This window comes from Poromitra crassiceps (genome assembly GCF_964638095.1).
Source record: "Poromitra crassiceps genome assembly, chromosome: 23".
Taxonomy (NCBI): Eukaryota; Metazoa; Chordata; class Actinopteri; order Beryciformes; family Melamphaidae; genus Poromitra; species Poromitra crassiceps.
The window spans coordinates 3,688,962-3,703,474 of record NC_139639.1 but is presented as its reverse complement, the minus strand read 5'-3'; the positions used below and the strand labels follow the sequence as shown (position 1 = coordinate 3,703,474).

Sequence of the window (14,513 nt, the reverse complement as noted above, 5' to 3'; positions counted from 1 at the left end):
GCTTTTGTGTTTTAAGGGATAGTTCTGTATTTAATTTAACCTAGCCAAGAATTGTATTATATTTTGTAAAGTTTGGATACCATATTGTAATCATTTTCAAATAAACTACTGAGTTTGCAGTAAAGTAAATACAGAACTAAATAGCTAGGCCTGCCGTTTGCCGTTTACAGGTATACAATGGAACTTTATTTGTTCAATGCTGCCCCCCCCCCCCCTCCCAACCTGTTTATTTGAACTGTTTAGCTCAGGGGTGTCAAACATAGGGCCCGGGGGCCACTGAACCAGCCCACCAGTGGGTCCAATCCAGCCCACCGGATGACTTTGCAAAGTGTGAAAATTGCACTGAGACGTCCTTCAATCCAAATTGATGCACCTGAAGCATAAGCGGTACCAGGTTTCAGGAGCCAGTTCAATATTAAGTAGCCTATTAATGTTTTCTGTATTCATCACTAAATGCGTAACTATTTTCATTACCCTCGACTATAGAGAATTGCACGGTTGGCATCAATTGTAACGCACAGTTACAGACAGGTTGATTTGATCATTTGTTTGATAGGCCTATGGTAGCTGAGATAACCCCTATGTGGAAAACGTGTTCTTAAAATGTACCTTTCATTCTTTAGTTTACACTAAATGAAACGGGAACATTTGGAGGTGTGGTTATTTATAGGTTATTATGCATTGATTTTCTTTGTCTGGCCCACTTGTGACCAAATTGGGTCGCAACTGAAATGAGTTTGACACCCCTGGTTTAGCTTCAACACTTTTTTTTTTTTTTAGAAATAAAACTTTAAAAGCAAAGTGATTCGTTATGTTTATTGAATACGCCTGCACAATTTGGTTTACACAAGGTGCATTACCTAATGTAAAGAGAGTGGAGCTATAGGCAATGAAAACTAGTTTATCATACAGGTGTGTGTTTATAGTGTGTTGACTTCAAATGACAAGTGTTGGGAAAGAGAATCAAAAGAGGGCTATTAGATGTATGGTTTTGAATCTTGTGTTTTTAACACTATTCTAAACATTGCCTGGAGCTCGTCTGACTAAACTGTTGAAGGAAAATTTAATTGAACAGATCTTTTCAACAAACGGTTGTATACTTCAGAGGTCCTATTAGCCTTTTTCACTTCCCACCCATTGTGTGTCTAAAATGCGGGAAGTAACACAGGTGCAAGCAAAACGGTAACGAGGGCCCCGGCACTTGATCACCAAATGGATTGGAAGTTGGAAACCCTCAATGTTCTGCTTGCACCTGTGTTACTTCCTGCCGTTTAGACACAAAATGAATTGAAGTGAAAAAGGCTAATTGACACTGCTATTGATCAACTGCTGTGATCGCCCTAACCCCAACCTTACATTGAGTATTTATCAGTGCTATGATATTTAATTTAAGTTATCCTTTATTGCCCCCATGGAAAATTCATCCTGTGCATTTGACCCTTGTTAGAATGGAGCAGTGGGCAGCCACAGTGCAGTGCCAGGGGACCAACTCCAATTTGCCAGTGCCTTGATCTGGGGCACTGACAGGAGTAGTAGATCAAACCCACACAAACACAGGGAGAACATCCAAACTCCACACAGAAAGAACCTGGCACCTTCTTGCTGTGAGTTAACAGTGCGAACCCACAGCCCCCATTCTGTGATGTGTTTGTTTGCACTTAAATCACCTTATCCATGTCAACTGATGTAACACTGACACTGAGTAACAGCAGCTGATTATTTAACCAGGACAACTTCAGTCTTCTTATGAGAGGAAATTGATTGTGATTTTTCAGCTTAATTTAATGCTGTAGAGACCGTGACAGAATCTGTAAGGCAGAGGCCATCAGGACATGTGAGCCAGAGGAGGAGCAGATAACTTCTTTAGAAAAAGCTCACCGATTTAGATCGTTTTTAGATCGTACTAGTCCATACCCGCCGGGGATGTGCGCCACATACCTGCAAACTTCCAGGGGATGTGTGCACCAAAACATCTTACATTTTGGAAAATTTAATTATCAGTCCCTGCCTACTAGAAGCGAATGCTTAAGGCCAATGTGCAGTTTCAAATCCGTTGGGGAGATAAACAGATACAGACAGACATACACTGTGGCAAACCCGGGACACGGAGGCAAGATTCGCAATAAAATAGAAAACACTGAGACAAATGACATTAAACATAACGTTTCTTTAATAAAGATTTCAAGGGGGGAAGGGGTCAAAGGTTAACTGAAGATTCCCCCCGTTTTGGTGTCTCTGGGTTTTAGCCTTTCCTCAATATCGGACGCTCTCACTGTCCTGTGGGCAGAGCAGAGAGAGTACGCTGAGCGTTTCTCATCACCTTTGTGGGAGCCAGCTCTTCACCCTGTGATAATGCAGACTCAGTTGAAATGCTGATCTTCTTACCAGCCTCTTGGTGGAAGAGAGAGGAGAGAGGGAGGAAAAAACTGCGTTGTCAGTTCCTGCCTATGCCAATACTCAATACCCATGTGCCGTGTCAGATTGATTGGCTAGGGGGATAAATTGCCTCAGAGAGTCATTAGTGGATCTGATCACATTTTGTATGAGAGGACTTTCCCATGTTGTAAAACTCAGGCCCAATCTGCAGAGGAAGAAATCGGTGGGCCGCAAATGTTGGATGGAAAATGTCTCTGGGGGAGCAGAACACACTCAAACCTCAGGATCCCACATGTAAAAACAGACATTACTGTTAGTTTGAACAAAGGAAAAAACGTCAGACGTTTTGGGCTCTCCAGGTCTCAGACAGACGGGACGATTTTCCTCCACCAAGCAGTCCTAATATATATATAAATATATATATAAATATATATATATATATATATATATATATATATATATATATATATATATATATATATATATATATATATATGTGTGTGTGTGTGTGTGTGTGTGTGTGTGTGTGTGTGTGTGTGTGTGTGTGTGTGTATATATATATATGTGTGTGTGTGTGTGTGTGTGTGTGTGTGTGTGTGTGTGTGTGTGTGTGTGTGTGTGTGTGTGTGTGTGTGTGTGGATAAATGTACTTTACATTACAGCTCGGTGACAACATGGTAATAGCCTAGGGGGGTAATAGTGTGATAATAAACAAGTAATAATTAGGTAACACCATATAATTAATTAGTAAGTAAAGTAAAGTAATAGGTAATAGCTTGGTATTAACACTGGTGGGCTGCTTCGGGGTGGCAGATTGCTAGCTGGGAAGTGTATATCGCACTACGTCTCTAGATGTTGGGTTCAATCTAAAATTAAATTTCCCCATTATTACCATTTGTTTCTGGCCCTGTTAGCCTAATATTACACATAGTCTAATTACCCAGATATATACCCATTGTTAATACCAAGCTATTACCTGGTTATTACATGGTAATTACATAATTGTCTAGGCTAATTACTACTTTATTATCACATTGGAACCCCCTATTACCATGTTGTTTCCAAGCTGTAATGTAAAGTGCTAAGTCCCAAATCTCTGCTATTCCTCTTGTTTCTTCCTTATTCCCTCCTTCCCTCAATGCCACCCTCGGCCAGGAGGCGAGCTGAGAGAAAAAAAAACATGAGATGAGAGAAGTGAAAAGTTTTGGGAGCACGACTAGAGGTGTCTCAGGACTCAGCTGAAGGGAGTCATTTCCTGCCAAATAGTGAGCCCGTCTAATCGTGACTGCAGCAGCTACTTCCTGCATTGTTACAGTAGCTACTTAATGAGGATTTAAGTTGAAGCTGTCATGATGTTACGGGCGGCCATGATCTCTCCATGCAGAGAGAGAGAGAGAGAGTGAGAGAGAAAGGGGAACTGTGAGCAGACCCCAGCCTGATTGGCTGTGAATGGGGGGGGGCCCAACCTTCGCCTGTTCAATACCCGCTGAGCTGATTGACTCTGTCAACCAGATCAATTTAATATAGTAATAAATAAATACATATCAGATTCATATGTTACCTTTCAGATTCAGGGTGTAACCTTAATTTCCTCCCTAACTTCTCATTGAATTGAACATAGGCCTAGCACTAAAGCAGTGGTTCTCAAAGTGGGGTCCGGGGGACCCCCAGGGGTCCTTGAGGGCGTTCCAGGGGGTCCCCAGCAAAAAGGGGAATCATTTATTTCCACTATAATTCCATCCATAAGTAACACAATGACAGAATGTAGGATGGTTTTGGTCATGGGGTTCATACACTTTCTGCAGCCTAATAAAACATCTAAAAACAAACATCTTATCCAATGATGGGACCGTGGGACAAAGCCTTATCAAATGGGGGTTTGTGCTTGTGGTTTAGGTCAGAGGTTTTCAAAGGGGCTGCAGACCGTTTCAGGGGAGGCTCAGTGTATGGAAGTGAAAAGAAATATTACGTTATCAAAAGGAGATCACACAGAATATCCTAAATGTGTGTGATTTTGTTAAAGAGATGTTCAGACATTACAGTTAGTTTTGTGGAATTTCACTGTTTCCCCCACTTTCCCAGAGTCTGAATCAAATAAGTGTCTTCAGATCCACCTTTTTTATGTATTTGGTGCAGTCTAAGTAGGCTATGTCAAACAGCAATATATCAGGCTATCTTAATTGGCTCAAGTGTTGAGTGTCTGGGATAAAATAACAATCTTGATCCCATAGGCATCCAGGAATTGAGCGAAAATAAGCAAGCAAACTAAATCCGCGCACCTTTTTCCAAGCTTTGTCTGAGGAGAGGCCCATATTCTCAGACTTTGAAAACGTCTGGTCCATGTGTCAGTTTAGGGGGTCCTTGACGTGAAAATGTTTAAGAACCCCTGCAATGACTTATTTGCTTATAATAAGACTTGCAAATGGGGGAGAGGGGGCTCACTTCTGTCCTTTTACATCATATCGCAAAGTAGGCCTATATGGTTTATTTTGTCATATTTGCAAGCAATAAAAGAGTAAACAAAATCATACTAATCGTTTACACTGAAAAGAAAAGAAAAGCCATAAACTGTTAGTTCATTGTTTGTTATTAGTTATTGCAAAGTTAACATAATCCTCCCGGGGGGTCCACAAGAAACACACCAACAAATGTACAGATATTGAGAAAACAATGGAGATTTATCATCATGATACTGTAACCTAAATAGAACTTGTTCTCAAGTGAATTCTTGCCCTGTGAAGCAGAGGATGAGGAGACCTTGGATTCGGATGACAGTGTGTGGTAGGCAGGTAGCCTCAGGAGATGCAGTGTGGTGGTGGGATGAGAGGAGAGGAGAGGAGAGGAGAGAGGAGGAGAGGAGGAGGAGAGGAGAGAGGAGAGGAGAGGAGAGAGGAGGAGAGGAGAGGAGGAGAGGAGAGGAGAGGAGAGGAGAGGAGAGAGGAGGAGAGGAGAGGAGGGGAGAGGAGAGAGGAGAGGAGAGGAGAGAGGAGGAGAGGAGAGGAGAGGAGAGGAGAGAGGAGAGGAGAGGAGAGGAGAGAGGAGAGGAGAGGAGAGGAGAGGAGAGGAGAGGAGAGGAGAGGAGAGGAGAGGAGAGGAGAGGAGAGGAGAGGAGAGGAGAGGAGAGGAGAGGATAGGAGAAGAGGGAACAATCAGACCCGATGACACAGCAACATCCAGAGCCTTTGTGTCATCTAAAGAACGACAGGATGAAGCTGACAAAGCATTCAATCTTTCGTGTGTGTCCCCCACCTGTAGAGAATAGCTACCCCAGCCCACTTCATTCTACCACTTTCTCTTACTTGGATTATATTTCAAAATTGTGTGTGTGTGTGTGTGTGTGTGTGTGTGTGTGTGTGTGTGTGTGTGTGTGTGTGTGTGTGTGTGTGTGTGTGTGTGTGTGTGCGCGCGTGTGCGGGCGTGCGGGGCGCACGTGCATGCGTGCGTGTGTGTATGTATGTATGTATGTATGATGTATGTATGTATGCATACATACATCATACATACATACATACATGTATGTAGAAAACGGTCCATAATGGCCCACCATCAGGCCTGTTCTTGGGGCAATTGACACCCACGAACCAAGGCTCCAACGACGTAATGATGATGACACCGCCGTGACATCATCGATGATGATGTCAGAGTTCACCTGTGAGGTCATTAGCGATGTCAGACGGTCTAGGCTGACTGTGATGGCAGACGTGACTTTATGAGGTCACCGATGATGTCATACCTCCCCGGACGTTGTGACATCACCAACGATGTCATACACCAAATGTGGGGGGGGTATATAACAAGGTGTTGTTCTGTTATGATATGTATTCTTGGTCCTATGTTTCCCTTTCTGTATACGATGTATACTGCTTCTGCCTGATATTCAATAAAGATCGCCTGAAAAGACATCTCTGTAGTTCTAACCGATCACTGCCCGTGAGCCCTTACCTAAGATCCAGCACCCTTCACACTTCACCCAAGGCAAGCACATAAGCTTCCTTACAATGTATGTATGTATGTATGTATGTATGTATGTATGTATGTATGTATGTATGTATGTATGTGTATGTATGTATGTATGTATGTATGTATGTATGTATGTATGTATGTATGTATGTGTGTATGTATGTGTGTACTGTTACTACTGTATGTGCCTGGTTTGTGGATGAGAAGGCGTTTAGTTCAGTTCACAGTGGATGCTTTGAAGAGATACGGGTCTTGCTAGTATGAACCGAGGCAGCCAGTTGGAGTTCTGTTGGGACGTGATTCTGCAACTTCTGAATAAACCTGTTCTGTCCTGTGGACTTGCATGCATGGATGATGACAGTTAAAGTGCAACACTGGCTGACTGGCAGCATGCATGGACAGGGTTCAGTCCTTATACTGTGACCCACCCCCGTTATTGTGAAATATATGATGCTGGAGTTGCTGCTGCAGGTTCCTTATTGTAAGTTGGTGAGGAGAAAATGTCATGCTGGAAATGCCTTGATAGGTCTTTATTGTGAGCTGGTGGGTGGGGTGGGGTGGGGGGTAGTGTTGTGGTGGGGGGGGGGGGGGGGTGATGTTACTGCTGCTACAGACCACAGACATGAGGCAGCCCTCTGGGTCCAGGGCCCCTGGGCATAGCCCTCCTCCCTTGGCCCTTGGTGGTCACACTGGTTACATGATGTGCTCTGGTCGCCCTGGTATGCTGAGGTGCGCATGCCCACTGAAGAGGACGCAGCGGCTCCATGTGTGTTGAGGCGCATTATTTGGCAACAGACGCGGCAGCGGGGAGGGCCGAAAAAAAGAGGATATCCCCTGGATTTCAAAAAAGCAACGATTTATCGAGGTTAATTGCGGATCAACATTCCCTCGGTCGACCATCGGTGAAGAAGGGGTGACAAAGCGACCGAGTAAGTTGACCGAGGTGCGGAAGAAGTTTGTTTAGTGACTGGATTGAGGGGAGCCTTTTATTCGGACTCGTCGAGAGGAGCAGGCAGGTTTTCCTCCACCTATCTGTGACGATAAAGAAGCTGATGGGCTGTTGAAAAGTAACACTTCTCCGCAGAGCCCAAAGGTTGAGCTGCACCGGGGAAGGGGGGGGCTTTGCTCAGCTCAAATTCGTCTTATTTTAATCTTTGTTTATGTGTGCTACTTTGTAACTGTGATCTTTGGACTTGATTTTCTGTCGTAGAGGCGAGGATTATAACGTTAGATCGCCTATACGCTTCATCGTCAAGACAGAGGGCTCACTCCGTGGGCCGGGTAGTTGAAATTTATGAGTTCCGACTCGAAGGCTTTTCCTTGGGAGGGGACACCCAGGTAAACATCTCCCTCAGCTAGCCGAAGAACTAGACTTTGGGGACAATGTGATGAAAGTTTGTCCTCGTTTTGCTGTCGATTTAACCCCCCGCATTGGGATCTATGTCTGGGAGGAGGCAGTGCAGCGATTCGGGTTCGGTTCTGGTTGTGTGGTGGGTCAGACAGACACTTGGGGACTGGGCTGATGTGCTGGAAGACTTTATAGTTTTGACGAAAGTCAGTGGCAGCCAGTAAAACGGTGACAGTCAGATGGTAATCCTGCGTGTTTTGACGTTAGCTCAACTGGGTTTGTGTTTTTGTTTGTGCGACCTAGCTAATGTTAGCTCGCTAACTACTGTACTAATAACACGCTCACCATCCTGCGAGCCGGTGTCAATAATACAAAAAAAAGCCGGGTGGATGCACATGTAGTGTGTGGGCTGGCTTTAGTTTTTTAAAGGGGTGAGTGAGTTTAGACTTAAGAAGGGCAGATCACGTTAGATGGTGTAATGGTGGACGCTGCTGCTGCCTGGTTTAAGCCCCGTGGCACCACTGTTGGTTCTGCTATCTGGTAGCTAATCTTCCTACTTCTCTGTGACAACCGTAGTCTTCCTCCTCTTAAAGCTGAACACACACACATACACACGCACACACACACACTGACTGCACACACACACTTCTCTCTCTTCCTCACCACCCAGACAGACACGCACACACATTTCCCCACTACAGCGGTTTGCAGCGCTTCGGGACAAAGCTGTTTGTTTGATTTGACCCCAATTTTCACATTACATTTTAACCATATTTATCGCGACACACTTAATATAATCTATGATTGATTTTGAATGATCACATTTGACGGAAGCTATCTTATTATTTTGATGTTGGTGGGGAAACCAAATAGGCTACTTTTCATGCAGACACTGGATACTGCTTCCACCTGAATCCATTATAGTTTTAACACTTTAAATCTGAAAGCTATGCTTTTATTGCGCTCGTCTTAATGAAATGTTGCTTTTGATTGAAATCCACAAAGGTCTTTTATTTATGTACTGTCACTGTTATTATGTCTGTGCCGTTTGTCATCCGTTAGACTGCTTGTTCTCTTGGTTCTCTTACTATGATGATGATTCATTGCAAGCGTGGCTTGGAATTGTAAATACCAATGCAGTATAAATGAATGGTTCTTCAAGTGTAAATGGATTGCTATTATATGAGTTTGGAGGACATATTTATTGTAGTATCTAATGATTTATTATATCCAATACATAATTTGAGAGATTAATCCTTTGGCAAAAATGTTCAACTTTTTTTTCCCCCAGGAAATTATTACTTTAGTTAATCAGTCAGTAGGCTGCAGTCAGGTCTGCAACACGGTGAACTAAAAATCAAGTCTGCGGATGCGTTGTGAAAAGATGATCTCTACTGTAAGGAGACTTTACAATCGTTGCTTTTTTTGTGGAGATCTGGAATGAACTGTCAGTTGTTGATCTGAACAATGGCCTTAGAAAGGAGTATTTGCATGATGACAATGGAGTGCGTGGTTGCATTGTTGATCAACTAGCACTGTGAATACAATACAGGACAGGTTGTCTTTAGTTAAGAGGTTGTCATTAATGCCTCGGATGTACACATACCGTATAAACAGTACAAAGAATTGGACTCCGGTTTACGTTGAGATTCTTTGACAGGGAAGCACTGACTTACCCATCGACAGCACTGTCTGAAGTTGCTTAAAGTGACGTCATGTGTGTGTGGGCCACAACATGTTGAGTCTGATGTATTGCTAGTTCCTCCCTCCCAGCCCAGAGTGACGAGGCTATTCCTGCTTATACAACTGAACTGAGTGAGTCACAAAATTCTCCCGACGTTTTTCAGCCCTGTTGGGTTTCCAGGAAAGACTGTTCCAATCATTGCTACAAGCGCCGATCTAGAGTAGGTTGTTGTGCAATAAAGCCACTGTTCTGGATAGGGTCATCGGTCGGCCACATTGTGATCTGCTGCACATGACTGCAGGGGTCACAGGGCAGCAGCGTGGTCGAACCATACACCACTTCATCAAACCTTATGCTACAGTTTAGACCATATATGACTTCACCAAACCTTATGCTACAGTTTAGACCAGAGGTGGGCAAAAAAAAATATTCCAGAGGGCCATACTGATTTACATCAAGTAAAGCTGTGTTCACACCGAGATATTTATTTTTCTCTCTGTCGCTCGATTCAACCCTTTGGAATCGCTCTGTCGCTGTGTTTAAATCGCTCCGCAAACCGAGAGCTCACTCCGCCCTCGCCCCTCGGGCCAAGGTGTTCATACTCGGAGCTCGGAGAGAGGGAGAGACTATTTGTGCACAATTGGCAGCACCTGTGTCGGCCCGCTGATAGATGTGGGCGGGGTGCAGCGAGCTTCGAGAGAGATCTTCACTGTGAAGAAACAAGCAGCACACAGCTCTAACGTTAGACAGGATGAAAACACAAACAACACAACTGTGTTTTCCCCGAATGCAAGAATGAATAAATACTCCGGGGGTTACGGCAGCCAATCAGCGTTAAGCAGCAAGCGACTGTTGACAGCGAAATTTCACTCGAGTTGGGATATTTCATCTCGGGCGACGAGCGAATTTTCGCTCTGTCTCTGTCTCGGACGCCCAGCGATTTTTCTCCCGGGCGAATATACCCTCAATCACTCGTTTGCATTGACTTTGTATGTAAACTCGATGCCAGCGAAAAACTTTAATAGGTCGGTGTGAACGCACCTTTAACGAAGGGCCACACATTAGAGATCATAGCCTACCTGCCAACACTCAGTCTCACAATTTTTAACCCTCCCGTTGTGATTGATAATTTCTCATTAATCTCCCAATATAATAGTGATACAAATCCAATGGCTGTAGCAGATGAGATTTATTAACATAATTCTGCCCTTTATTGAGTTTTTGGGGGGTTGTTGTTGTTTTGTTTTTCTTTGAGGATGTTGGGGGCCGGATTGAGATGGCCCAGTAGGGGCCGGGGCCAGCCCTGGGGCCGCATTTTGCCCATGTGTGGTTTAGACCATACATTGCCTATTTTGTGTAGTTCCTGGATGCACCACTGACATGTCCAGAGCAGAAGCGATGTAACCAAGCAACTCGCTGACCCACAAAAGGAGACAAAGGTTAGGAGGACGACAAGCACCAGGCAGCACCCAAGCCATCAATGATGTGTTGACTCAAATTAATTTCGCCCATTGTGTGATGCAGTAGCAACGGTCTTCCAGAGGTTTTGTGACAAGCTAGTGCTCGATGGCTACCGTCAACGATATCAAATGTTGTGCTGATAGAAGCAAGCAGCTCAATTGAATTGATATGTGGAGTTGTGCTGGTTAAGCAGATTCACAAGGTGGTGTCTGTGACTGTGTGCTGCTGTACAGTTTGGGGAGAACCCTGCAGCCGTGCAGCGCAGTGTAGAAATATGTTTTCACAGGGTAAAGGTCGCTCGGCGAGCAAATAAAATGCTGAACAGACACATAAGCGTAACCCGGACGCGGGTGATGGTGAGGACGAGTCTGCCACTCTGAATGACTGATGGCAGAGTGAATGTGGGCTGACACCATCCGTGAGTTATGAGATAAGTAAGCACCTCAGGAGGACAGGAAGGAAAGACGCACGACAGGAAACGAGACAGGCGCAGGTAGGCTGTATGTTCTGACGCGTGGCGCCCCGACGATGGCTAGCAACCTGACACCAGATCTTGGTATTGGTGGGAAGCCACATAGTAGACACTAAATAGCCAAGTACTGTGCAGTTTGATTATGCTGATGTCTTCACTGGCTATTTTGTAATGACATTAGATGGGAGGACAGAGTTTGATTAGATAAACACTTGAAAAAAGTTTTAAAAACGGACTCTACAATGTTGTTGTTTTTATATTTTATTTTCAATTTTAACAATGCATATGAATCACTTAGAAAAATAATGGACACCCGCACACTGTCTTCACTTGCTCTAAATTGGGAAATTTATTAATACACAACGTTTCGGTACAAGACCTTTTTCAAGTATATCATATACTTGAAAAAGGTCTTGTACCGAAACGCTGTGTATTAAATTTTCCAATTTTGAGCAAGTGAAGACAGTGTGCGGGTGTCTTATTATTTTTCTAAGTGATTCTACTCCACCTACGCACCTGCCACAAGACTTCTCAGGTGTGCAAGAGACTTTGGTTGAACAATACATAGGAACAAAAATGAACAAGCTCAGACACTGTAACGGAAAACAAACAAACAAAAAACCATACATATATCAACAGTTGAGTCATCATAATGTGGTGCTACCATCCATAGGAGGGGCTTATATACTTTTAGAACACAGCTCTCTTGAATACTCGATTCTGATTGGTCAATCAACAAGATTCACCGGTCATTATTTCTCGACAACCGACCGCTGCTCTGCCACACCTGGATTAATCAGTTGATAAGAGCATTTTGTCTGCAGACACTACTAATTAGGCCAACCAGTTGCAGCTGTGGTGTCTTGTGTACCAATTACGAATGAAACCGCTTTGTCATTGAAAACGCTATAAAAATCTATTTGAATAATTATTTTTGTCAGATTACTGAAATAATTTAGTTGTAGGCCGTGTTCTAAGCGGGATAATGTATAGTGAGCCGGTGATTACTGGAAATAATGACCTTCAGGTGAATGATTAAGCCCTCCGCTGCGCGTCGGGCTCAATCATTCACCTGTCGGTCATTATTTCGCCAGTAATCACGGCTCACAATACATTATCCCTTACGTAAGAGATGTCGCGCATGGGGTCCCAGTCCCACGCAAGGCGTCCAACAGAAACCAGCCGGGCAAGTCACTCACCGCCCCTAACCTAGAACATAAACAACACAATCCTACAGCAGTATAAACCCAAAAGAGACATCAACACAATCAAACAGAAATCCCTGCCCCATCACATGCAACCACAGGATTAGTGATGCATACACACATGCACGCACGCACACACACACATACACAAGAACACACACACGCGCAGGAGAACACACACACACACACACGCCGCAGCAACAGCTAATTAACTCATTGAGTGCCAGCCACTTTTGGAGAACGGACGCTCCCAGTGCCAGAGTTTCAGAGTGTTTTCAGTGATTTCTCGAGGCCCACAGAATATTGTGTGATATTACTATGTAAACACCGAACACGCACAAAGAACGATGAGACTCTCTTCTATCATCTGCAAAAAAAAGTTTATTGATACCATTTTCCGTTCTTTAGTTATGAGCCGGAGAAGATAGGCTGTTTTGAGCAAAAAGACAGGTTTCAAATTATAAGCTGAGATATTCAGCCTTTTGTGAAATGAAGCATTTCAAGCACATTCACTGACTCTAGCTAATATTTTCTGATGTAGTGACGTGGTGTAGTTGTGTGGTGCCTGCGTGCCCCACCCCCCTCTCCCCCCCCAGCTGCAAACTCCTCCCCACACTAACACACAGCCTACACGCACCCAGTCTATTTTCGGAGCGCTTCGTTTTTGTGCGCCGGGCGGCTCCCAGCGCGACACGGAAATGCCAAACCGGACTGCAGGGAAAGGTTTGGCCCTTTGGCGTCGGGTGCTGCCTTTCTGGCGGGTAATCGTGTGGAGAAACTATATGCAGACAGACAGACAGAGGCAGAGGAGCTCAGTTGTGTGCGTGGATTGACTGCGGTTCGCAGACAACGTCAGCTGCAGACAGAGCAATCTATATGGCTCTGGCTGCAGCATGCATCGGTTTCTCTTTGATCACGGCTTTTTCCTCCTGTTTTCCGGACCTTTCTGTAATCTGGAGAGCACTGTCGCCACCTAATGAGTCCGTAAAATAGGTTATACACCTTCAATAGCTCCCATATTTGTACAGGAGATGCCTGAGGCTTTGATCCACGTCCCACCGTCAAAAAACGCAATTGACGAACATACTCGTCCTTGGCACTCTACGTTACTAAACGAAATGACGAACATACTCGTCCATGGCACTCAATGAGTTAAAAGCTTGAGAGAACATGAAAGTTTTTGGTTTCTTTTTCAAAGTGAACACCGTTGTGGTGGACCTGACGGTCAGCAGGCGGGCAGCTTGTTCCACAGAGTGCGAGACGCCGTTCCACTTTTAGGAGCTCAAACATTTTCACGTTCAGACTCGAAGAGAACGTTGGCTTTGATGCTTTTTTTCCACTTTTCTCATCATTGCTAGATGTTTTCAGACGCTGCCTGCTCTCTGTTTGGTTTCACTCTTACTTTCCCACCGCTCCGCTCCGCTCCGGGCTACTTCTCCATCTTCACTTTCATTTTGATGTCATTTTGTACACGTTGCACACTGACAGATTGTGATGGTTCAAGTGTACAGGAAGTGCTTTATATACCACACCGGGACTTTGAGGGGAATTGGAAATATAACAAACACTTGAATATTGCAGAATTACATAATTGCGGAAACGTAAAACTGTGATTATTTACAATTGATTGTGCAGACCTACTGCCAATGGTTCATGTCATCTCCTTCACTGTCCCATCTTTCCTGTCTTTTTTCACAGAATAGTAATACACTTTTACATTTGAATAGACTGAATAGAATAACGGCCTATGGACAGCACAGGCCTTGAGGGCTTGTATATGTGGTAGTGTGTATATATAGACAGTTAAATGTGCAGTAATGTATAGACAGTTGAGTAGCATCCTAAGGGCGTTTACATATGAGGTACTATTGCTTCGTACCGTGGCTGAGTGCGATTGCCCCCCTCCACTCAGCTTTCACAAGTACACTTAGAAGGCATTCACATCAGAGGACCCAGGTCCGGATCCGAGTACACTTCACCCCAAAGTCTAGTTCGTCTGCTCAGTGT

The 14,513-nt window shown here is 44.2% G+C and overlaps 1 protein-coding gene across 8 annotated transcripts in view; it reads left to right on the top strand.

The window, feature by feature from the left end:
• Positions 1 to 7,132: 7,132 nt before the first annotated feature.
• LOC310797155 (transcriptional repressor p66-alpha) overlaps positions 7,133 to 14,513 on the top strand; it is a 26,433-nt gene continuing 19,052 nt past the window's right edge. For 6 of the 8 annotated variants that reach the window (XM_083659482.1, XM_083659480.1, XM_083659483.1 and 3 more), the window contains exon 1: positions 7,133 to 7,265. The gene's annotated coding sequence lies outside the window, so the exon portion shown is untranslated. The other 2 variants (XM_083659478.1, XM_083659479.1) reach the window with 2 other exon arrangements.